This window comes from Schistocerca nitens, chromosome 9 (assembly GCF_023898315.1).
Source record: "Schistocerca nitens isolate TAMUIC-IGC-003100 chromosome 9, iqSchNite1.1, whole genome shotgun sequence".
Classification (NCBI taxonomy): domain Eukaryota; kingdom Metazoa; phylum Arthropoda; class Insecta; order Orthoptera; family Acrididae; genus Schistocerca; species Schistocerca nitens.
Genome location: NC_064622.1, coordinates 305578481 through 305606038, shown reverse-complemented (window position 1 = coordinate 305606038; position 27558 = coordinate 305578481).

Sequence of the window (27558 nt, the reverse complement as noted above, 5' to 3'; positions counted from 1 at the left end):
TATACCGACAACTAACAATACAAAAATACTACATACAAAAGGCTACAGTGGAAGGGAAAAATGTAATAAACGAAAACACAACACTTGGCAACAACACACTGTTTACCGCTCTGAGAGAACTGACCAAGGACACAGAACAGAAATCACACACACACAAAATAACAACATCACCATCACACACAGAGACATAAAAAACAAACAGAATTCGTCGTAATTTCCGCTACAGTTTCCATAGCCTTCTCGCAACGTGCGATACACCTCTCGCGACACACACGAACTGCAGGATGGCGTAATGTGCTTGATCATCAACATAGTGCGAAAGTCTCGGTTTTCTGTGTACCTAATCAGCTACATGCCGTCCAATGAACGTGAGTACACGAGTAACTGAGTAACAGCTCAGTGCACACCAAATAACTGGGTTCCACAACACTACCCCAGCTCCAAGTGTATATAGCTCACATGCTCACATACTAAGTTCAGCTTTTAGTATTCGTTTTACTAACAGCCGCTCACACAGTTGCAGACGACATGGTGTACGTTGAGAAAAAACAGCACCAGGAAAATGCACAGAAAATATGCCGCAAACAGCGAGAATAAGTCATAAAAACAGCCCATAACAAACAATAAATAAAGTAGTATGAAAGTATCCAGAGAAACACATATTTCAAAAAACGAGTAGTAAAACGTAATAATGTGTTCCTGTATTTGTATAACTATGCTATTTTCTGCATATTTAGCCGACCGCGGTGGTCTCGCGGTTCTAGGCGCGCAGTCCGGAACCGTGGGACTGCTACGGTCGCAGGTTCGAATCCTGCCTCGGGCATGGATGTGTGTGATGTCCTTAGGTTAGTTAGGTTTAAGTAGTTCTAAGTTCTAGGGGACTGATGACCTCAGCAGTTAAGTCCCATAGTGCTCAGAGCCATTTGAACCATTTTTTTGCATATTTAAGATTTTAAAAAACCGACCGGTGGTGGTGATATTTGCCGCCGAAACCAGTTTGAGAAATAAATATGTAAATAAATAAAATCAAGGCGGATTCAATTTGTGATATTTTTGATATCCTTGGAGACCATTTGGTAGTCTATCCTTTAGCTTCCACTATTTGAACTTCTTAGGGGTCCAGGTTATCATCCCGCAATCCCCGAACGTCCTCGTGGGGCTTCCACCTCATGGCGTAAACACCTGAAAACGATTTATTTCGCAGTCTTACCCATTACACAGCTTATCTTTACGTTGCCTACAAAACTCCATGGGTCCCTATACAGTAAGGCCTATGTGCATCGTCCGCTGTCTACATTAGAGTACCGTGAACGCTGCTACATTACCATAGAGGCGGAAAATCAAAGGATAGCAAGACCCGACGTTATGGGACAGTCTTCTGCATGGGAACAACAATATTTCTGAATATAAATTCAGTGGCTAGTATAGTAAACAATTTTTCGTATTTCTGACGGGTTGTGTAACATAACAATTGATCCGAAAAATGTGGAGCACGTGATGTTGCAGAAACTCGTCACCCCAATAAATATTGGAAGGAAAAATGACTGAACCCGAAATACTGTTATTTCATAACATTTTTAATACAGTCATGGACCTCAACCAGTCTTACGCAACATGGACAAATTAAAGTGTGATGTTTACATTCTGTTTTTAGTGAAGCTGTGTACTCTATGAGTATTGTACGATATTTGCGTCTGGCATGATAAATAACTACAGAGGAATTGCCCTACTCGATGTCACGTATAAAATTTTGTCGATGTGTATACTACACAGACTGATTCCCATAACAGAAGAACTGATTGGGGACTACCAATGTGGTTTCCGCACTAACAGATCCACTTTGGATCACTTATTCACATTGAGACAAATAAATGAGAAGGCATGGGAATTTAATGTAGATATCCATATTCTATTTATAGACTTCAAGAAGGCCTATGATAGCATACACCGACAGACACTCTTAAACACCATGAAAGAATTTGAAATACCATTAAAATTAATCAAATTAGTTAAAATGTGTTTGGAAGAAACCATATGCAAAGTTAAGACACCTGCAGGAGAGACTGAAAATTTTAAGGTGTACACTGGACTGAGACAAGGGGATGCCATCTCACCTATTCTATTTAATATTATCTTAGAGAAGATTGATAGAGAATTCACCAAAACTAATCCACAAGGGATCCAACTGCAGGGACAGAACATTACTAGACTTGCTTATGCAGATGATGTAGCCTTAATAAGCACTTCAAAAGCTGAATTAATCAGGATGATGCAAAATTATTACAAAATAGCTGAGAAAGCTGGACTTCATGTGAATGAAGAAAAGACAGAATATCTAGTCATAAGTAAAAAACTCCAAAAGAATACACCACTGACCGTAAATGGTCTCACTTTCAAGGCAGTTGACCACTTCAAGTACTTAGGGAGTCTTTTTAGCAGAGACAATAGAGCAGAAATAGAAATAGACGCCCGTCTAGCAGCAGCTAATAGAACTTTTTACAGCTGTATCAAAATTTTAAGGATGAGATCACTTAGTACTGAATTCAAAATCCGTTTTTATCAGTCAACTAATGTACCAGTAGCATTATATGGATGTGAAGCTATTACATTCAGGAAAAAAGACGAAGAAAAACTGTTGATATTTGAAAGAAAAATACTAAGAAAAATATTTGGACCAATCTTCGATGAAAATGTCATGGAGTGGAGGATAAGGAAAAATGAAGAACTACGGGAGCTGTACAAACATAGTACCATTGTGGATATGTTAAAGAAAAGAAGACTGAACTGGGCTGGTCATGTAGCAAGGATGCCGGAGAACAGACTACCCAAAATAGCATCCACTAAGAAATTAGAAGGAAAGAGAAGAAGAGGAAGACCTCGAATTAGGTGGATGGAGAATATCCGGGAAGATGCAGCTAGGATGGGCATCAACTCTGATTGGACAACAATTTCCCTGGATAGAAATAATTGGAAGAGGCTCGTAGAGCAGGTGTATGGTCGATAAGGCCTTAGCCGCGTGAAAAAAAAAAGGAAATGATAAATAAATAAATACGAGGGGCGTTCATTAAGAAATTGAACTATTTTTCTGGAAACCAGTTTCAGTCGAGATTCCAATACACCATATTAACGCCCACTCTTATGGCTACTAAACCCTACTTTTCAACACAATCTCCATTCAATGCGACTGCCCTACATTACCTCTGTTGGAAGATCTGTATTCTCGTATGCTGCAACTGTACTGGTTGATTTCGGAGCCAACGTCCTGCTGAAGCAATAACCTCCGCATCATCCACTTACTGCTTCCCAGGGACTGCATCCTTCATTGGGCCATGTGGAAGTCAGTAGGTGCGACACCCGAGCTGTAGGATGGATGAGGCAAACAGTCCGCTGAAGATTTATAAGCTCCCCTTGGGCGCACAGACTTGTGGTACACCTTTTGTTGTCATAGAGGCTCAGAGTTTCGTTTGCATTTTTGTGGCGACGAACGCGCTGAAGTCGTTTCTTCAGTTTCCTCAGGGTAGTACAATACTTTTCGGAGTTGATCGTTGCAACATGAGGGAGGATACCAAACAGAAAACTCCGTTCAGAGTCCCGGAAGACCATCGCCGTCATTTTACCTGCCGAGGATGAGGCTTTGAACATTTTGGTTGTAGCGCCACTCCATGGTTTGCCGTTTTGTTTCCGGTTCGAATAGATAAACCTTTGTTTCATCACCTCTAACGACGCCTCATAAAGTGGAAGCAGTTCCGCACACATGGTCCTTCGTTGCTCTTTACAGTGTTGTGTTATGTGGCGAATATCCGCCAACTAGCGGACGAATGTGTCAGCACTACCAACAGAGACACCCAGTTGTGCAACGAGGCGTTTGTATGTGATCCTTGGATCAACTAGAATGTGAATGCCCTCACGTTCCAACACTGCAGGAGTCACAGCTGTGTGCGGTCGATCGACACTTTGTCCAAGGACTCGCCGTGACTTTCTTCTCTACTGAGTCTCCGTGGACACCCTGCAAGCGCCTAAGAATAGCTGCGTTGCTCTGATTTTCCGCCAAAACAAACTCAAAGACAGCTCTCTGGCTGGAACGTACCTCCCTTTTTTAACGTGGTCTGTCCGAAGAGTTGACCGCCTTTGCCGATATTTTCTTCTAGGATGGTTAGGTAAGGGAGATAGTTTCACTTTATTCTTTATTCGCTTGCAAAGGTACTTGGGCTCTCTATGGGGCCTTTAGTCCTTTGGTGTCGGTTGGGTGGTGGTACCGGCGATTGACAGTAACTATTTACTTATAAGGTACCGAATAACTGAATATTGCATCATCTTTGATGGTACTGTGACGGTGCAATAATGGCTCGAGGCACCTTGTATATGTGCCATTGTCGAGGTAGGGCATGGCCTACATTCGCAAGTTGGCGGAAATTTCCCCGACACTAGTCTAATTTGTCAAAAATGCGAGTTGTCTGCCTTTTATCTTCTCAGCGATGTATTTTTCTCCAGTTTGCTCGTGTAGTTCTCTCGTCCTGGCCCACCTTGGCTCGCCTAGGCTCCACTTCAAACAACTATTTTGTAGTCGTTGTAAACCGCTTGTATTAGAGTCATATGTTGCTCCTCAAGAATTAGAGTTGTACAGCAGGGAGAGTTGTACCGTTGCTCTATAAACTTTTAATTTCGTTGATGGGATTAGAGTCCTGCTCGTGAAAAACAGCGTGAATACCCGAATACTGTTAAAAGTAGTCAATTTTCTATCTCGTATGTGTTGAGTAAAAGTCATTCACTTATCCAATATCACTTCCAGGTGTCCTCCCCCCCCCCCCCCCCCCCCCACCGTAGCTGAGTCGTCAGAGCGACAGAATGTGAATCCTAAGGACCCGGGTTCGATTCCCCGCTGGGTCCGAGATTTTCTCCACTCAGGGACTGGGTCTTGTGTTGTCCTAATCATCATCATTTCATCCTCATCGACGCGCAAGTCGCCGAAGTGGCTTCAAATCGAAAGACTTGCATTCGGCGACCGGTCTACCCAACGGGAGGCCCTAGTCACACGATAAAAAAATGGCTCTGAGCACTATGGGACTTAACATCTGAGGTCATAAGTCCCCTAGAACTTAGAACTACTTAAACCTAACTAACCTAAGGACATCACACACATCCATTCCCGAGGCAGGATTCGAACCAGCGACCGTAGCGTTCGCGCGGTTCCAGACTGTAGCGCCTAGAACCGCTCGGTCACAGCTGCGGGCCATTATGTATACATGATGACATTAGAGACCACCAGTAGTATGCCACAGAACTGCGCACTGGCTCTTTGGAAATAACTGGTAAAAACCGAACGCAACTGTCTTCACAAGGTCCGCCTGACTTCTAGGCACCCATTGCAACAATACTTCAGATGCGAAGAAAGATGCGAGGAAAAACTTAGAAAGGAACCTGGATCCTGCCATTAGGATCTCATCACCGACTGGTACATGGTTTATCTAACACCAAAGGTTCACCTTTCAAGAATGTGTAGTGGCCATGCACCAATATGCGTCTCAAGCGCACAGTCTCAATATTACGTTGGAAGGGGGGTCAGTCAGGTTTAGGCCATTATCGTGAATATATATCGTATAGCGCTGCCACGTATTGGAATTTCATGAAACCTTGGGGGCTGAAAAGGGAATATTCCACGTCGTCCAACAGAAAAAATCGCTTTATTTTCCCCACAATTTTCCGGGAAAAAAATGTGCTGCATTACTTATTGAACGACTCTCAGAAACATCTTAAAAAATTTACTACTACTCTGAAACACAATAATTGCAACCGGCATTTCGAATACTTGTGGAAGGAGAGGAAATGCAAAAACACTTTGACGCGTGGGTTTGTGTCCTTTGCGGCTGCTGCGTCCTCAGGAAGCGCTTTCTCGGAACTCCCTGGGGCTCGTTAAGCTCCGCGGCTCGCCCACCTTCCAAGTGCGGGGGAGGAGCGCTCGCTAACCGGGCGGTGGCGGTTAAGTGGTTCGCCGTATGGGAAGGGCAGGGCGGCTGGGGGCGGGAGATTTATGGCGAGCAAGCGAGCGGCCGTTGTTTTACGCTCGGCGCGTCACTCCACTGTAAATGTAACCATCAGTCCCGCGTATAAGTAAAGGATTGCTCCTCCCGATATTGTTTTTTGGGATATCCGTGCTAAGATGTTACCCTGTACTAAATGAGAGACCTGTTAGTTCCAGTGGGGAGCAAAGGAGAAAATAATTCTTATTTCAGTTGCAAGTTGCTGAAAAAGGAAGCAATTAAACATATGTGTACCAGGAAAGTCGTCTGTGTACGCGAACGGTCGAGCAACAGTGAATTTTTTACAAAAAATTCCGTACATAGGTGTGCACAATTGTGGATGACGACGACGGCAACAGAGGGGTACCAGCTCTGCTCCGCCTTCCCCCCCCTCCCCCCCACCACCACATTCCCCGGAATTTAGAGTACAGAGTTTTTATACATTACAGAATTCTCATATACTTCTAGAAGTGATCCCAGTAACACCTCACTTAACCTGACCTCTGCTTGCACTGCTTCGTCACTATCAAAGTGAAGTCCTTGAGCCTGTTCTTTACGGTTTGGAAACAAATGAAACTTTGATGGGGCTAAGATTGGACTGCATGGAGGGTGAACAATGACAGTGAACATAAGGTGTCAGATTGTTGTAGATGTCACAGTGCTCAAGTGTGTTCTGGCTTTTTTATGCTGAAGGAGAAGGTGCTCCATGTGTGGATGAACTCTCGAAATTTGGCAGGCTGGAGTGGCCGCGCGGTTCTAGGCGCTGCAGTCTGGAACCGAGCGACCGCTACGGTCGCAGGTTCGAATCCTGCCTCGAGCATGGATGTGTGTGATGTCCTTAGGTTAGTTAGGTTTAATTAGTTCTAGGTTCTAGGCGACTGATGACCTCAGAAGTTAAGTCGCATAGTGCTCAGAGCCATTTGAACAATTTGAACCATCGGAATTTGAAACTTGATTGTAGCATGTTTTTTCTCATGCACAATCAGTCACGTTGCACACTACTATAATTATAATTGTAGCGTTTTATGGCCGTTGGCATGACCCGACTCCGGAATGACAAACTCATTTATATCAAAACGACGATTTTAGAGTATTTTCTCCCCACTCTGAGCAAATTTGTGTGGACACCCATGATCAATTGCAATAATGGCGAATTTCAAGCCCTACTGTTCAGTACAAAGTTTCAAACCGTGCTAGTTGAGGCGTCCAAAACGAAATATGTACGTTTTGATAGCAGTTAACGTTCCTTCGTTTATAATACAAATGCGATTATTCGCATTACATGATAGGGGTTACTGACATGTTGCGGTACAAACAACAAAGTCTCGTAACTGTTCTTCCACTCCACGTAAAATATATTCAAATTCTTGCACGTTCAGCGTTTTGTTAAGTGCAGTAAGGGGACTATACACTAACGGCGAGAAACAACCTTATGAAGGAATAACACCTCCTCCATACTTTAGTGTTCGTACTATACATGTTGGTAGGTGACGTTTTCCAGCCACTCACCAGACCAGTACTATTACATCTGTTTTGCACGGGATATTACGTGGTTCATTAATCCGACTCACTTCTTCCCAGTCGTCCACTGTCGGACTCCACGAGAATTACGAGCCCGGCAAACGAACTTGTGACGCCACACTAGTCGTTGATCGCCGCACATCACGAACTCTGGGCTCCATGCAGGGCAAACGAAACTCACTGTCAATGAAAAGGTAATCACTTAAGTTCTTAACGTTGTTGTGTTTTATCGAAAGCTCACATGTAATTAAGCGTGCAGTTAAGAATTATGAAACTCGTCTGAAATAGTAGCTCCATTCCCTCTGGAGACAGCCGCTGTCACTCGTAACACCTGTAGAGATACATACTTTGACATACGGCGCAGGATCCGAATATTCCATTGGCGCCGTCCACTGTTCACTGACGTCACTAGATCAGCTCAAGTATCGCTTAGTGACGACTGAAGAAACGTGTGACTTATTAAGAACTGCTTGACCACTTTACCCATTCTTTCTAACTCCCTATACACATTTATTGTGCTAGGTGGAATTCTGGTAGCACTTTCGAACTTCCGCTGATTTCATGATTTACAAGCACCCTTCACAATGCTTAAGGATTCCTGTCCGTCAGCAGAGCTATATGAAGTCTGCCTGGACTTGGTTTAGTTGACGCTGTTGTTTCCCCGTTTTCACTATCACTTCACCAACAGACGACTTGGGCATGTTTAGAAGGGTTGAAATGTCCGAGATGGATTTGTTACTCAGGGACGTCCAAAGACTCGTCCACGTTTGAAGTTACTGCGCTCTGCTGACCGACTCATTCTGCTGTTACCGATTCCTGCTTACATTCTGACGGCTTCGCCTCTCGTGACATCTAGTGGTCAAATCTGCATTATGTAGGTGTGTCCGGCACACGTTTGATCACACAGTTTAGTTTCTTAGTTGGGTTGGGTGCTTGGGGGAAGAGACCAAACAGCGAGGTCATCGGTCTCATCGGATTAGGTAAGGACGGGGATGGAAGTCGGCCGTGGCCTTTCAAGGGAACCATCCCAGCATTTTTCCTGGAGCGATTTCGGGAAACCACGGGAGACCTAAATAAGGATGGCCGGACTCGGGATTAAACCGTCGTCCTCCCACATGCGAGTCCAGTGTGCTAACCACTGCGCCACCTCGCTTGGTGGTTTCTTAGTGATTCGAGCTATCCATTTACTTTGTGTCCAGGTTGTGCAACGCTGTACGTTGCAGTCTGTTTGTCATCATTTGTCCTGGAGCCTTGTCGTTATTTGTTGGCAACATCAACATGCTATTGACTGCTTTGAATGTTATTCCTCCAGTTCTCATCTCTCGCTGCAACGTAGTTACAGCTCTTCCATGCCGATAACACTTAGATAACTAGGTACTCTATCGATTCGTGAGAGCCTGGAAAAGCACTCTCCCAAGCCCTCATGAGTTAATAAGTGGTGAAATGTTTACTGGGTATGCGTTTTACTCGACGCCACTGTTCATAAGCTAGCTTTGGGTGAAGCGACTTAAACGGAGTGGCTTGCAACGATCTGACTGCGAACGACACTGCTAAACTTAGTAAGCTGTTCACCAAATTCCAGGAACCGAAGACAGACCACAAACACACGTCCGTGGTGGATACCTTGCGGGATGCTTTCCACCTTTCGATACGTGTTAATGTAAAAGTTTAACACGTCCTTAGCTTAAAATACTATAATATACCTTGCATTTCGGTATTCCTTGTCCTAGATTAATTACAAAATAACGGACGCGAAGTACACTAATGGAAAACTTTAAGTCCCTTCCATTTTAATGGACGTCTAAAGATACAATTAACAAGACGCTGCATTGTCTCCTCATTATAGCAGTTAGTTACTATGTCTGAACTCAAACAGTGTTCATCGTCTCGAAAGTATGAGATTTTAAAATAAGTTGATTATAAGCGCAAAACTTATTTAATTCTAGTGCAGGAGTTTCGGACCGTAAGTGCGACGTACTTTTCACAAACTGTTTAATTTCTCAACCATTCTGCATCACTGCTACATACCTTAAGGGAACAGAGATTTTTCGAATGTACGAGGGGCGTTCAGAAAGTAAGTTCCGATCGGTCGCGAAATGGAAACGACTATGAAAATCCGATAAAGCTTTGCACAGATGTGTTGGGTAGTGTCTCTAGTATAACCCCAGTTAGCATCACGTCGCTCTTCTCATTTCTGAGCTCGCAGTGAGTGCGTAAAGATGTCTAGAAAATAGTGTCTGCCGCCAAGTACGAGGGCCTGGTGAGAAATTTCGCCTGAAGCTATGCAGCTAACATTACATAACTGTCGTGCTGTTTCTTCTTCAAGACAATTCTCAGCCGCATTCTGCAGGGGCAATGAAGATGCTCCTGCATCGTTTTCAAATGGAAATGTTAGATTACCCACAATACAGTCCGCAATTGTCTCCCCCTGAGTTTCATCTCTGGTCACATGAACCGCTGTCTTTGAAGACAACATTTTGACACAGACAACGAGGTGTAGGCCAGCGTGGAGAATTGGCGGAAAGCACTGGCGGCTGCCTTCTATGATGAGGCTATTGAAAAGTTGGTACAACGCTATGACAAAAGTCTAAGTCAGAACGGCGACTACGTAGAGAAGTAGCTGAAAGGTGTAGCTAATTGTTACAAGTAAAACATTTCTGATGTTCACTGTGGTTTCAATTTGGCAATCAATCGGAGCTTACTTTCTGAACAGGCCTCGTATTACTTATAAGTAAACAGAAATTAACTGTCACTAAATTCTCTGACTCGATAAATGTTGCCTGATTTCAACTCATACTTTAAAAAACACATTATACCCACCTACTGAGAATCGAATACACTTTTTGCACTCATTTCACTACTACTATACCTCAGAAACCAGCTAACCAAATATGGCACAATACTGTTTTTATCAACATTGAACAGGAATGGACGTGCATTTAGGTTAAAAACAATTAAAGTGACTCAAAACATTTTAAAGTAGAAATCTGAGTACGGATATGGAGTAAATTTTAAATAATCTTGATTATGTGAGCACCAAAACTGACACTTATTTTAATGATCAATGAAAACCACATCAGCTGCTCTGTTACACTTTTGCTGGAGATAAACGGAACAACAGATCACACATCAAAAAATGTTTTGCATCACCTCAAATCTGAGAGTTCCGGAACCTGTACAGAAAACTGGAATAGAAAACAAAATAAACATCATTTCCGCCCTTTTTATTGTGCATGAAAACCACACATTGCACGTTGTACCTCGATACAACGAGACCTTCATAGGTGGTGGCCCAGATTTCTGTACACACCGGTAAGTCCATTACCCAGTAGCACGTCCTCTTGCTTAGATGTGTGCCTGTATTCGTCGTGTTGCGCTATCCACAAGTTCACCAAGGCACGGTTTGTCCAGATTGTCCCTCTCCTCAACGGCGATTCGGCATAGATCCCTAAGAGCGGCTGGTGGGTCACGTCTGCAGTAAACAGCCCTTTTCAATCTATCTCAGGCATGTTCGATAGGAATCATGTCTGGAGAACATGCTGGCCTCTTTAGTCAAGCGATGTCATTATCCTCAAGGAAGTCATTCGCAAGATGTGCACGATGGGAGTGCGAATTGCCGTCCATGAAGACGAATGCCAAGCCAATATGCAGGCGATATGGTTGCACTATCGGTCGGAGATGGCATTAACGTATCGTACAGCCGTTACGGCGCCTTCCATTACCATCAGCAATGTACGTCGGCCCACAAAACGCCACCCCAACACAGCAGGGAACCTCCATCTTTCTGCACTCGCTGGACAGTGTGTCTAAGGCGTTCAGCCTGACCGGATTGCCTCTAAACACGTCTCCGACAATTGTTTGGTTGAAGGCATATGCGACACTCATCGGTGAAGAGAACGTGATGCCAATCCTGAGTGGTCCATTCGCCATGTTGCTGGGCCCATCTGTACCACGTTGCATAGTGTCGTGGTTCCAAAGATGGACCTCGCCATGGACGTCGGGAGTGGAGTTGCGCATCAAGCAGCCTACTGCGCACAGTTTGAATCGTAACACGACGTCCTGCGGCTGCACTAAAAGCATTATTTGCTGTCAGGACTGCTCCGAGACATGATCCATAGGTAGCGGTCATCCACTGCAGTTCTAGCCGTTGGGCGGTCTGAGCTTGGCATGTCGTCGACAATTCCTGCCTCTCTGTATGTCCTACGTGTCGGAACAATTTTGCTATTGTTCACTCCGAGACGCTTGGACACTTCCCTTGTTGAGAGCCCTTCCTGGCACAAAGTAACAATCCGGACTCGACCGTAAAGGCATGGTTCAACTACACACAACACGAACCATGTACCTCCTTCCTGGTGAAATGACTGGAACTGATCTGCTGTCGGACTCCTGTGTCTAATAGGTGCTGCTCATGCATGGTTGTTTATATCTTTGGGCGGGTTTAGTGACATCTCTGAACAGTCAAACGGACTGTGTCTGTGATACAATACGTCTATCTTCAGGAGTTCTGAGAACCGGGGTGATACAAACCTTTTTTTGATGTGTGTATGTAATAATAGAGTTGAGGTGGCTGTCATTAACCATTAAAACAATATCACTGAATACCTTTTGGAATGGTAATGAATTTTTGTGGAAATTTTGAAATCGCTATAAATAAAATCACAGATTTTTAACTATTAAAGTTAACTGCCTTTAACTGAAAAAATCGATTTATTTATGTACGGGCACAGATCCCTGTTATAGATTCACCATCTCATATTGATGAAAGATTAAAAAGTGAAAGGCACTGTACTATTGTTCCACAATAATATTTATTTTATATTTCGTTGTGAACCGTGTTTCAGCTCTTCATTCATCAGACCGTCCTAACAACATCAGAGATAGCTTCTATGTGTACAAAAATCTTTGGAAATAAAGGAATGTGAGCTTTTCAGGACTATCCATCTATAAGAAAGTCTCAAATTGCAGTACTTTGGGTTTATGTGGATACAAAACGAGAAACATTCGGCAGTGATGTGTTAAATGTTGTAGACTCAACAGAGATAAGAGTATAAATCACTAAGAACATTGACTGACTGATAAAAACATGTTGTATTAAACAAATTACAGTGTTGCTGGTTAAGGTCTCTCAGCTATACTCAAATTGACAAACTGTCATTAAGAATAATTATAAACATAGGAGGTATGAACAAATAAATCTTAAGTTACTTTCAAAGATTGAAAAATAAGAATATTAGGCCCAAAACGGTGCACCAAGTTATACTGGCACAGACTGATATATCATATGGACTAAACAATTAGTGAAAGTGATAAAACGGGCTGAAGAGGAGGGACGGGTGAAGGGAGGGTGAGGTGGGGAGAACAGAAGGCCAGAAGGAGTCAATGAAATAAGAGGAGTGGGGAAAACTTGTACCACGTAAAACAATAACATTTTATGGTGAGAACTGGCTACTACTTTAGGAAAAGAGAATAGTGGAACTATCACTGACAAGGGTATCTTCAGGAGTACCCCAGGGATGTATGATAGGACCGCTACTTTTTCCATATATTTAAAATGATCTCGTCGGCAGGGTGGACACTAATCTGCGGTTTTTTGTTGATGATGCTGTCGTGTACGGGGAAGTGTCCAAGTTTAGTGACTGTAGGAGGTTACAATATGACATACACAAATTTTTACTTGGTGTGATGAATGGCAGCTAGTTCTAAATGTAGAAAAATGTACGGTAATGTGGGTGAGTACGAAAAACAAACACGTAATGTTAGGATACAGTGTTAGTTATGTCCTGCTTCTCACAGTTACGTCGTTTAAATATTTGGGAGTAACGCTGGAAAGCTGTACGAAATAGAACGAGCGAGTGAGGAGTGTGGCAGGGAAGGCGAAAAAATTCAGACTGAAGGAAGACAATGAAGCAGTTCAGAGGCGGGCTGCTAGGTTTCTTACCAACAGGTACCAACAACAGGCAAGTAGCACGGAGATGCTTCGGGAACTCAAATGAGAATACCCGGAGGGGTCTTCTTTATGAGGAACCAGCATTTGAATCTGACTGCAGAACGATTCTACTGTAGCCAACATATATTTTGAGTTAGAAACACGAAGATAAGGTACGAGAAATTAGGACCCATTTGGAGACATACAGACAGATTTTCTTTGCAGTATTTGCTAGTGGAACAGGAAAGGAAATGACTAGTAGTGGTATAGGGGACCCTCCGCCACATACTATATGTTCACCTGCGGAGCATGTAGGTAGATGTATAGACTTACATTTGGTTATTAAGGACGAAGTCAGGATTCAATGACTGGTGTTTATTAATAGCCAGAATTTCGTGTAATTTTGGTCTTCTGCCTTCGTTTGTTCTGTGAAGTACGTCAAACTTAATATCGTACGTGTGACATCCACTCAGAGCATGTTCAGCAAAGTTGGAATATTTCTTTCTAGTCCGTAAGTACTAGACAGACTGAATATGAAGGGAGTCGGGGACTGGAAAAGATAGATTTCACATTTTTGCATGCAATTCAGAGAGCGAGATTGTACTCACAACTTTTACGGAAACCAGACAGCAATTATAAGAGTCGAATGACATGAAAAGTAATCTGTGGTTCACATGGAAATGAGACAGCGTTGTTGTTCATCTCTGGTGTTATTCAATCTGCGTATTATGCAAGCGGTAAAGGAAAACTAGAAGAAGCTAGGAAAGGAAATTAAAATTCAAGGACAAGAAACAAAAACTTTAGTTTTATCGATGACATTGCAATTGTTTCAGGGACGGCGAAGAATTTGAAAGAGCATTTGAACAGAATTGATGATGTCTTGAAAAGACGTTTTAAGAGGGACATTACCACAAATAAAACAACGGTAATGGAATGCGGTCGGCTTAAATCAGGCATTGTTGAGGGAATTAAATAAGAAATGAGAAACTGAAAAAGTAGTAGATGGGAGTTTGCTGTCTGGGCAGCAAAATAACTGATGATGGTCGAAGTGGAGAGGATAGAAAATACAGACTAGTAGTACATAAAAAGCTTTCCTGAAGACGAGATATTTGTTAACAGCGAATATAAATTTAAGAGTTAGGAAATGTTTTTCTGAGGAGCCTGGAGTGGAACGTAGTACGGAAACGAAACGTGGACGATAGATAAACAGCTCACGCAAGGAGAGAAAAGAACCTTTTGAAATATGGTGCTCCAGGGGATTGGTGAAGATCTCATGGATATGTTGATTATATAAAGAAATACTGAATGAAACTGGAGTGAAAAGAAGTTTGCGACTCAGATTGTCTTAAATAAGGGAACGTTTCAAAGGACAGATGCTGAGTCATGAAGTTAGCATTAGTTCGCAACTGGAGCAAATTATTTAGAAGGCGGTTGTGGTAGAAATAGTAGAGATGGAGACGAATGCTTGAATACAAAATTCACGTATAAATTGATGTAGGTTGCAGAAGTTCCGCGAAGATAAAGATCCTTGGACAGGATAAACTTCTGATTGTGTAATACAACATAAAGAACATGCGTGACCTCATCACTGTGAGATTGTACACTGATGTCAAAAATTAAAGCAATAGACTGAAATTTTGCATTTATTTTGCCACAAAACAATGAAATGGAATTGAGCGTTTGGCGTCATTGGCCCGGAGGCCACTTACGGGGCAGGTCCGGCCGCCTTGGTGCAGGTCTCATTACATTAGACGCCACATTGGGCGACCTGCACCCCGGGTTGGGGATGAAATGATGATGGAGACAACACGCAGTCCCTGAGCGAAGAAAATCCCGACCCAGCCGGGAATCAAAGCCGGGGCCCTAGGACGGCATTCCGTCACGCTGACCACTCAGCTATCTGGTGACAGTAAAGTAGAAACAATGTAAAGAATACATAACGTAAACAACTGCAATATGCATAAAGTTAGAAGAAAACGTTCTTCGTTTTCTCCAACTTCACAGATCTGCACACACATTCCGACAATTGGTTAATGCGCTCAGCATGGCTGCGACCAACTCTGGTAGCAACACAGACGTGACAACGACAGGGTATGCTGTCACTGATGACATCAATCTCATGTTGAGGAAATACCACTCATATCTTCTGCGCAGCTGCTCCCAAATCTTGGGAAAGTGGTTGGTGGATGCTGAAGTGATGAAGCCGGTCTCCCTAGTGCATCCCAGACGTGCTCTATGGGATTCAAATCGGGAGAGCGGACAGGCTACGCTATGCGTGCAATATCTTCCGTTTCCAAAAAAAAAAATCAGTCACCCGTGCTCTCTGACGTCGAGCATTGTCGTCCATCGGTACGAAGTCTGGGGCTACAGAAACTCGCAACAACCGCGCATGAGATCCCAAGATCTCCTCACGGTACCTGACAGCAGTTACATCTTCTTTATTTAACCGTACAATTCCATGAAGTGTTGATGTGGTCAACATAATCCCCGCACGCACCATTAGGAATACTGCTCGATATCGGTCTCTTTTCACAATGTTCAAGTCCCGAAATCGTGTTCCATGTGCCTTCCAGGTGCGAATCCCTCGAGAATCACTCTTCAGACCAAATCGGGACTCACCTGCGGAAAGAACGCTGGCCCACCATTCGCCCGTCCAGGCAGTACGTTGATGGCTCCACTCTAGACGTTCCCTTTTGTGAAGACACGCTTGAGGTATACAGCAGTTCTCCAACAATAAAGGCCACTATGCTGAAGCCTTCTGAAGACCGTTTGCCTCGTTGCAACACGTCCAGGGCATGCTGCGAGGTCAGATTCCAGTTTCAGTGCAGTACCAAGGCGGTACCGTCGTGCCATCACAGCCAAATAACGATCCGCCCTTTCTGATTTCACACGTGGGCCCTGCGCTGGTCTTGGGGACTCAGTTTCGGCCTCTATAAAGTGTCGCCACATCTGAGAAAAAATAGAGCGATTCACATTAAGCCATCAGGCCACGTCAGTTTGCTACTTTCCTGCTTCCATGCTTCCTATGGCCCTCCACCACAGAGAGTATGGTAGGCTTCCTCTCTGTACCGTACTGCACCGTCTGTGAGTGCGTCTACAGCGATTGTGGACGTGGGACTACCCAGCAAACACTACCACTCTTTAGAGGTGCTCTGACGTCATAGCTGTTGTCGTTGTCCGTTGACTGGAATACCATCTTCCGCGCAGAACACGAGCATACGGATATCTGTTGACAGTTCGTGTGAGTATAACGTGGATTAGACACAGGACAGGAAAATCGCGGTTTGTTGCTTTAATTCTGGGCACCAGTGCAGTTCACGAAGTGAAGGGACACGTACAGCACAAAAGCGTACAGGCCGACCTCATCTGTTGACTCACAGAGACTGACGACAGTTGCAGAGGATAGTAATGTGTAATAGGCAGACATCTATCCAGGCCATAACACAGGAATTCGAAACTGCATCAGGATCCACTGCAAGTACTGTGACAGTTAGGTGGGAGGTGAGAAAACGTGGGTATCATGGTCGAGCGGTTTCTCATAAGCCAAATAACACGACGGTAAATGCCAAACGACGCCTCGCTTTGTGTAAGGAGCGTAAACGTTGGACGATTGAACAATGGAAAAACGTTGTGTGGATTGACGAATCACGGAACACAATGTGGTGATCCGATGGCAGGGCGTGGGTATGGTGAATGCCCGGTGAACGTTATATGCCAGCGTGTGTAGTGCCAACAGTGAAATTCGGAGGCGGTGGAGTTATGGTGTTGTCGTATTTTTCATGGAGGGGGCTTGCACCCCTTGTGGTTTCGCATGGCAGTATCACAGCACAGGCCAACATTGATGCTTTTAGCACCTTCTTGTTTCCCACTGTACAAGAGTAATTCGGGGTTGGCGATTGCATCTTTCAACATGATCGAGCACCTGTTTATAATGCACGGCTGTGGCAGTGTGGTTACACGACAATAACATTCCTGATGGACTGACCTGCACAAGGTACTGAGCTGAATGGTATGAACACCTTTGGGACGTTTTAGAACGCCAACTTCCTGACAGGCCTCGCCGACCGACATCGATAGCTTTCCTCAGTGCAACACTCCGTGAAGAATGGGCTGCCATTCCCCAAGGAATCTTCCGGCACCTGACTGAAAGTATGCCTACGAGCGCAGAAGCTGTCATCCAAGGCGAACACCATACTGAATTCCAGCATACCGATGGAGGGCGCCACGAACCTGTAAGTCATTTTCAGCCAGGTGTCCGTATACTTTTGATCACATAGTGTACATTCTTAGTCCGTTTTACGGATCAGAAATGCGAGGCCCTTCACGGCGAAGAGTCCGTTGTCGCCAAAGTTACTTGTCACGAAACACAGTCATACACACCACAGGAAGTGCTACAGTCGAATTCGCTAGCTCTTCTATGACACAATTTGCGAATTGCCGACAGCAGCCAGCAGTGGTCGCCGATGGCAAACATACTCTCCACTGTGAGCCACCCTCTTTACTCCAGTCTGCTTATCTGGGTGGCTCAGAAAAGAATTAACGATTACCCGAGCATGATAATAAACCTCATTTACTGTGGCGCGCACCTCTGCTGCCTACAACTACCGGTGGCTCGCCAACAGCCCTGTTCGGAGATGGAAGGGCCTCACAGAGCCGCGTGTTTGCACTGGAGAAAAAGGGAAGAAGGGATCCCCTAACGTGGCTGCGGAGGCGAGAAGGAGCCGCTAATGAGTAGTCCACTGCAATCAGCGGGCGCGCGACGCCTCCGTTAATTGTGGAACTGAGCCCGGGGCGTCCTGTGGGACAAGAAAGGGAGGAATCTCGGCAACAGGGCTGTCCACATCGAAGGCTCCATTACTGGAATGCTCTCAGCAGCTATTCGCATTCCGCAAAACGTACCGCTCAGCAATTGCGACGGTCTGGTAGATATGTCCCCCAAAGTAAAGGGTGTTTCAAAAATATTAAATAAATATCACGAAACTATCGTCTACATCTACATCTACATGATTACTGTGCAATTCACAATTAAAAACCTGGCAGAGGGTACATAGAACCACCTTTGACGTATTTGTCCACCGTTCCACTCTCGAAAAACGCGCGCCAAAGACGTACGCTTAACTCTTTTCGTGTAAGGCACGATGGTCATTTCTCCCTATGTACGAGGGCAGTTCAATACGTAATGCAACACATTTTTTTTCTCGGCCAATTTTGGTTGAAAAACCGGAAAGTTCTTGTGGAATATTTTCAAACATTCCCGCTTCGTCTCGTATAGTTTCATTGACTTCCGACAGGTGGCAGCGCTGTACGGAGCTGTTAAAATGGCGTCTGTAACGGATTTGCGTTGCAAACAATGGGCAGTGATCGAGTTTCTTTAGGCGGAAAACCAGGGCATCTCAGATATTCATAGGCGCTTGCAGAATGTTTACGGTGATCTGGCAGTGGACAAAAGCACGGTGAGTCGTTGGGCAAAGCGTGTGTCATCATCGCCGCAAGGTCAAGCAAGACTGTCTGATCTCCCGCGTGCGGGCCGGCCGTGCACAGCTGTGACTCCTGCAATGGCGGAGCGTGCGAACACACTCGTTCGAGATGATCGACGGATCACCATCAAACAACTCAGTGCTCAACTTGACATCTCTGTTGGTAGTGCTGTCACAATTGTTCACCAGTTGGGATATTCAAAGGTTTGTTCCCGCTGGGTCCCTCGTTGTCTAACCGAACACCATAAAGAGCAAAGGAGAACCATCTGTGCGGAATTGCTTGCTCGTCATGTGGCTGAGGGTGACAATTTCTTGTCAAAGATTGTTACAGGCGATGAAACATGGGTACATCACTTCGAACCTGAAACAAAACGGCAATCAATGGAGTGGCGCCACACCCACTCCCCTACCAAGAAAAAGTTTAAAGCCATACCCTCAGCCGGTAAAGTCATGGTTACAGTCTTCTGGGACGCTGAAGGGGTTATTCTGTTCGATGTCCTTCCCCATGGTCAAACGATCAACTCTGAAGTGTATTGAGCTACTCTTCAGCAATTGAAGAAACGACTTCAGCGTGTTCGTAGGCACAAAAATCTGAACGAACTTCTCCTTCATGACAACGCAAGACCTCACACAAGTCTTCGCACCCGAGAGGAGCTCACAAAACTTCAGTGGACTGTTCTTCCTCATGCACCCTACAGCCCCGATCTCGCACCGTCGGATTTCCATATGTTTGGCCCAATGAAGGACGCAATCCGTGGGAGGTACTACGCGGATGATGAAGAAGTTATTGATGCAGTACGACGTTGGCTCCGACATCGACCAGTGGAATGGTACCGTGCAGGCATACAGGCCCTCATTTCAAGGTGGCGTAAGGCCGTAGCATTGAATGGAGATTACGTTGAAAAATAGTGTTGTGTAGCTAAAAGATTGGGGAATAACCTGGTGTATTTCAATTCTGAATAAAACAACCCCTGTTTCAGAAAAAAAAATGTGTTGCATTACTTATTGAACTGCCCTCGTAGATGGACGGTAACAAAATATTTTCACTCTCTGAGCAGAAAGTTGGCGATTGAAATTTCACGAGAAGGTCATGCTGCAGCGAAAAACGCCTTTGTTTTAATGACTGCCACCCCATTTCGTGTATGGTGCCTGTGGCACCCTCTCGCTTATTTCGCGATAATACAAACGGAGCTACCCTTCTTTTAATTTTTTCAGTATCATCCGTCAGTCCTATCTGATGTGCATCGCACACCACACAGCAATACTTCAGAAGAGTGTGAACAAGCGTATTATAAGCAGTCACTTTAGTAGATCTGTTACATTTTCTAAGTGTTCTGCCAATAAATCGCAGTCTTTGATTTGCTTTCCCACAACGTTATCTATGTGATCGTTCCACTTTAAGCTACTCGCGATTGTAATCCTTAAAGGTGTGTCATTTATCGTGTAATGGAAATTTAGTGGGTTCTTTTTAGTTAACTTGTGGCTGAGTTCACACTTTCCATGATTTATAGTCAATTGCCACTTTTTGGCACCATACATATGATGATGATGAAGTCCCATACTCCGTAACAGAGCGTAGGGGACGTTGCGGGAGACCCGCGCCGCCGTACTAGGCAAGGTCTAGGAGGTGGTTTGTTATTGCCTTCCTCCGACCGTAATGGAGATGAATGATAATGATGACACAATAACACCCAATCATCTCGAGGCAGGTGAAAATCTCTGATCTCGCCGTGATTCGAACTCGGGACCCCGTGCTCGGGAAGCGAGAACGCTACCGCAAGACCAATTTTGACAAAATCATTTTGCAATTGATTTGGTCATCTTACGACTTAACATAGCGCTAAACGTCAGTATCATCTGCAAACAATCCGTCTTCATGAACACAGAAGTCTGCTAGACATAGACTTCTCCATCGACACCAAAAGTTCATCCATGCCACAGGTGTAAGCTGCAGTCCCTATCATGGTCGGGTAGAGCCCTCCCTGTAACAGCTAGATCACTCGTTCATGTATTTGTTTCTTACCTGTTATGCGTCGATGCGAGATGGCGACAGTAATGCAAGAAAACTCAGTTCTCGATTTCAACAGGTGCAATTCAGTTACAGCAGGGAGACGTAATTTGCGGCGGGAATATGGTATTGCACCTACAACAGATTCAAGACACTGCTTGTTTACCTGAGGGGAATTCCTCAGTTCGCCCCCTTGGGCTCATTAAAGACCTAGAGAAAGTTGAACACAGTTTTTCGGTCTTGCCCTTAGTACTCCTCTCGCCATACCCGCTGAAATTTAGCCATTCCTCATGTATCTTGTAATAGAACGTTTTAAGATCATCCTCACAGCTTCCAGATCACAAGGATATCATGAATTTTGTATGGTGTGTTCTCTGCTTGAATTTCATTCACTTCTTTGCTAAAAAAAATAAAAAATTAAAAAATGTTGCTGCCTCGGCATCGGATTTTGTCTTCCTCTTGATAGCGTTCTCCTTGTTGGAATGGATTATAAGGGTTGTGTCATTTCATTGTCTAATACTTGACTAAAATTATAATTGTATGAGTATTTACTTCCAAAATTTTCTATTTGATTTATTCGTCGTACTAATCTGATTTTAAATGGTATTTCAGCAATTTACTCGGAGTAGTTGTGCTACGTCAGTGGTATTAGTACGATTATGCAATTGACTGACCGCTATAGTCGCAGCTTTAAATGCATTTTGCACCATGAATACTCGAATCTATCTTCATTCCCAAGTTTTATCACGAAGTATGATTTCTTTCTTTTAAAGCATCATTTTATCACTAGGTCAGTACCGTGTTAAAGGTGGGCCGACAAAACAGTGTTCGTCGGTTTTGATTCCTCCCATAATCAATTTAATCACTCTGTCTCTCTTTTGCTTATCTTAACCTTTACAACCAACATTTAAAAGTTAACACACGTAGGGACGGCGATTTTGGTTTGTAAAGCGTGTTTTGCCGCAATGTTTGTGTTTCAGGCCATACGGGATTCGGTTACAGAAAGACCTTCGTGATGACGGTAACCAACGTCGTCTAGAGTTTGGTGAATTCATTCTGGTCGTGAAGGTGAAGGATAGTAATTTCCTTCCATGTATAGTGTCAAGTCATGAAACCACGTCCTGTGTAAGTAGAGAAGTGATCCACCATGAGGTGGAATACGGGAATCACTACAGCCAGATATCTCAGTCGAGCAAGAGAGAGGTTCTCCAAAGCTTCCAATGTTTTGCTACGGCCCCCGAGAAATTATTTACTGTCTAGTCTCTCTTTGCGGACAAGACAGTTATAGTAACAGACAAGTTGGAGGTCTGGATTTTCCCACAACCTGCATGTATGGCCATTTCATAGCAGTCAGCTGCCTCTTCAATAGATCGGTCGGATGGAGCCTACGGATCTGGCGTTGCACCATTGAGATCCAAGATAGCGTGATTTCACAGTAAGTGCTTTATTGTGAAGTTGTGAAACTCCCAGTATATGTGCTGCTCTTTTCAGCAATTCTGGGTGATCTGCAAGCCCGCATTGCAGCAGCAGTGAATGCAGTAAGTCCAGGCATGACCGCCAAAGTATGGGATGACTTCAACTAGCCGGCCGAAGTGGCCGAGCGGTTCTAGGCGCTACAGTCTGGCACCGCTTGACCGCTACGGTCGCAGGTTCGAATCCTGCCTCGGGCATGGATGTGTGTGATGTCCTTAGGTTAGTTAGGTTTAGGTAGTTCTAAGTTCTAGGGGACTGATGACCACAGCAGTTAAGTCCCATTGTGCTCAGAGCCATTTGAACTTCGACTATCATCTGGATGTTCGTCCTGAGTGCGGTGCATGGAGAATTCAACATTTATAGTAGTCAATTGAAAACTTGAAACGCACTTGTAGAAACTATATCTCAAGGTGGTAAAAGATAGACTTTTTTAAAACAGGAAGGATACTTGGAACTCATATGCATAAGTTAAAATGCAACTTAAGTTTCAATCTTCATTCATGCAGAACATAATCTTGCGATCGGGTTAATCTTTCTGAGATGCCCTGCACTTGCTTCGAGAAAAGAGTAAGTACACATATGCAGTGTCTGTTAAACTTGTGCCGGCCGGAGTGGCCAAGCGGTTCTAGGCTCTTCAGTCTGGAACCGCGCAACCGCGACGGTCGCAGGTTCGAATCCTGCCTCGGGCATGGATGTGTGTGATGTCCTTGGGTTAGTAAGGTTTAACTAGTTCTAAGTTGTAGAGGACTGATGACCTCAGAAGTTAAGTCCCATAGTGCTCAGAGCCATTTGAACCATTTGTTAAACTTCTCTCAGTGGGTAGGTATTTCAACATAAACAGCACGCGCTGTACTGTCGAAGTGATGAAAGTAATTGTAATAATGCGGGAAGAGAAAGCAAAACGAAATATGAGTCTCGAGATTAGGATCTTCACACAGAAAGGAACTGTGCGACCAGCATAGGAAGAAAACTTGCTTCCTAATTTAAATATGCATGTAACTCGAAGATAACGAAAAGTATCGCCTGCAGCCGTAGTATCTCTATTTTATATGCGCTTTCTGGTGAGGCGAGTGTAATGTCTTGCTCAAGTCTACGTAGTTTTACGCACTTAAAATCTGCCGTTAATAAGCCTCATTCTCAATCCGAACACTGTAAATGAACCAGACTGATACTAAAATTTGACTTAATATAACATGACTGATAGTTTTTAAATATTATATCAAGTTTTAAGGACACTCAGTCGAAAGGAAAGAGAACAAAATCAAGTGCTTAACTAAACTGGAATCCATCGAATACCAATGGTATATTGCGATGTTAGAATGTTCAGACTTAAAGGAGGACAGTCAATAGTTTAGTGCAGATCTAGACTTCGAATGTAACATAGGCATCATCGGAAGAGTCCTATAGGCATTTCTGAGCATAAACAAGTGACTTGGTTATGCCTATATTACTCTTCTGCTAATGGACCGATGATGTCTATGTTACAGTCATATAGGCCTATATGCATTTCCACGTCACAGTATAAACCCGTATCACATGTTAATGCTCGGCACATTTGTGATTATAAGACTCTTCTGGTATTGCACCGATGATGACTATTCTATAGCCGGAATCTAGATTTGCAGTGAATTAGTTATTCCGTGACTGCCTGCTGTCCTGTATGTTTGAGCCAACTAGTTAAGGTACTGGAGAGTGACGCAGTACCCGGATAAAATTTTAGGCTGAGGCGACCTTCACTTATAGAAACGGGAGGTAACTGCTAACGGCAACTGTAGCACAAAGATGAGGCGAGTTGATGCCACCGAAAGATCCTGAACGTGTCCGGCCATTGCAACTGCTGTCAGGTGGCAAGGTGGCTAAGCGTCGACCACCGAATGACTTACTGCAACAGCTGTACGCCGAAAATTGGGTCACGTTGATAGCGTTTTGGACTGGCATCTGAAAAATATTCTGCCCTGTTTGCGAAAACGTTTACTAGAGACCATTCCCAGAATACACTGCTTCAGGAAGTCTGGTCTTTAGGAATTACTCGTACATTAGTGAACCAAAACATTATGACCACTCCCCACTGCAAGACTGAGTACCTCCTGGTGGCGTTGCAGGTATGCTACGCGACAAGGAAAATATACAGTTGAAGTCGCAGAAATGTGGTCATTTGTCAAAAGCCTGTAAAACTACGTTTTGCGGCGCCGAACGCTGGGAGACATACTGGGAGAGAATCAGTGAGATACTGCAAAGTAACCGTAGAGGTATGGAGGTATGCCGTCTCCAGTGCCACAGCCAGCAACTTTACGTTTCTCCGTCGAGAATCCATGGCGTGAACAGCATGATCAAGGTGGTTCCACAGACTGTCAACTGTGTTTATGCTCAAATGGCTCCAAGTACTTTGGGACTTAACGTCTGAGGTCATCAGTCCCCTAGACTTAGAACTAAGGACATCACACACATCCATGTCCGAAGCAGGATTCGAACCTATGACCGTAGCAGCAGCGCGGTTACGGACTGAAGACCCTAGAACAGCTCGGCCACAGTGGCCGGTTCAACTGTGTTTATATCTGGACAATTTGATGGCCAGGAGAATATGGTAAAAACATCCCGGTGCTATTCGAACTACGCACGTACCCTGCGAGCTGTGCGTCACGTTGCCGGTCAGAGTGGCCAAGTGGTTCTAGGCGCTACAGTCTGGAACCGCGCGACCGCTACGATCGCAGGTTCGAATCCTGCCTCGGGCATGAATGTGTGTGTTGTCCTTAGGTTGGTTAGGTTTAAGTAGGGGACTGATGACCTCAGAAGTTAAGTCCCATAGTGCTCAGAGCCATTTTTTTTTTTTTTGTGCGTCACGTTGAATTGTTCTGCTGGTAGATGCCACCGTGCCGAGGAAAAACGAACTGAATGTAGGGTTTAACACGGTTACCAAGGATAGATGTGTACTTGTGTTGAAAAGGCTCAAATGGCTCTGAGCACTATGGGACTTACAGGCCATCAGTCCCCTTGAACTTAGAACTACTTAAACCTAACTAACCTAAGGAAATCACACACATCCATGCCCGAGGCAGGATTCGAACCTGCGACCGTAGCGGTCGTGCCGCTCCAGACTGAAGCGCCTAGAACCGCCGGCAATTGTGTTGATCCGCGGTGCCATACAAAACGACGAAATCACCCGCGGAATGCCACGAAGACATTCCCTTTCCAACGATTGCAGCAGGGTATTTGCTTCCAGGCGTTTCACGCCGAATACGACAACGGTCTTCCGCCCGGTGGACCGTAAAAAGTGAAAAGGCCACCTGTCGCCGCTCAGTTGGTTGGTTGGTTTGTGGGATTGAAGGGACCAGACTACCAGGGCCATCGGTCCTTTTTCCACGAACATGAAACACCCACAAAGAATAAAAACAAACAATGGAGATGACAAGAGACGACACAGGACAAGAAAGACACAGAGACCAGTTGCGGCATTGGTCTAAAAATTCGAGACTTCGGCGCAGATGAGCAGCAGTCAGGATGGATGCAGGAACGAGGCGCCTGCTGCGGATGGCCATACGCAGAAAAAAAAAAAAAAAATGGTTCAAATGGCTCTCAGCACTATGGGACTCAACATCTTAGGTCATAAGTCCCCTAGAACTTAAAACTACTTAAACCTAACTAACCTAAGCACATCACACACACCCATGCCCGAGGCAGGATTCGAACCTGCGACCGTAGCAGTCCCGCGGTTCCAGACTGCAGCGCCAGAACCGCACGGCCATCGCGGCCGGCATACGCAGAAAAGTTCGCTGAGTAGTGGTCAAGGAGAGACTGTAGGTAGCACCTTGATTCATATGGGCGACCAGCTGTTCAACTGTTGCACGCCTATTCGCCTGTAGAAATCTCCGCAGACATCGTTCACCCCTGTCATCTATGGCCCGTGGTGGCTCACAGATGCCACGGCCCTGGTTTCGGACATTGCCATTTTGCCATGAACGGTATGCATTAACTGCAGCAACAAACTGTGACATTTCGGAAATGATTCCAGCCTTGGCCCAAGAGCTAATAATCCTGCTCTTTTGGGCATATCGGTAAGTTTTTGCATTAGAACAACGACTGCACTGTTCCCTGTGCGGCGCCCTCCCCTCCTCCGCCACCATCCCCTGCTGCCCGCGCAAACTACACACTGTGTATAGAGTGTTTCCGCAAGAGCGTGCAAAATGTTAACAGGACACACTGTGTATAGAGTGTTTCCGCAAGAGCGTGCAAAAAGTTAACAGGACGTAGAGAATGCTCCACTGAACAATTAGAGGCAGGGAACACCGGATCGGAGAAGCTAGCTTAAGGAGATAATAGGAATAAAATCACTTTACTGTGTACTCTTTTATTTATATTAGTTACAGTTGACTGCAAATACCATCATTGACACAATGAACGTACCATTTATACTGGGTCTTAAATGATTAGTTGTAACTGACGGCCATCAACCACAATGTAAGCATGACATGGGCGAACAAGATTCTGACGCACCCTGACAAATATCCCTGGTGTGTTTCGAAACATATCACAGGCAGCAACAATTATGGCAACTAATTCCATCTCCTCAATTCATTAAACTTTACCAACAGCCGTGCACTTTAGGTTATTTTATTTTATTTCGAACGCACCAAGTTTCGGCAATTAATTTTGCCACCTTTAGGCCCCATACGCTTTTTTCGATTCAACGAGCTTATCGTGTAGCGCCATAAAACTGGATAGCCGGCCGGAGTGGTCGTGCGGTTCTAGGCGCTACAGTCTGGAGCCGAGCGACCGCTACTGGTCGCAGGTTCGAATCCTGCCACGGGCATGGATGTGTGTGATGTCCTTAGGTTAGTTAGGTTTAATTAGTTCTAAGCTCTAGGCGACTGATGACCTCAGAAGTTAAGTCGCATAGTGCTCAGAGCCATTTGAGCCATAAAACTGGACACTGTGAATCCTAATCGTTATGCAACTGATGCATACGAAAGGGTGTCATCCTTTAGTATGAATCTTTCTATTGCGTTGGAAGAACAACGCAACCTTCTTCTTTTAATTCATTATTTGTTGACATTGTTTCCCAGTTAAAATTAAATGTCTGCACTTCAATATATATGCATATCAGTCAACGTTGCACGTTTGGCAACGTGTATTTGGTTC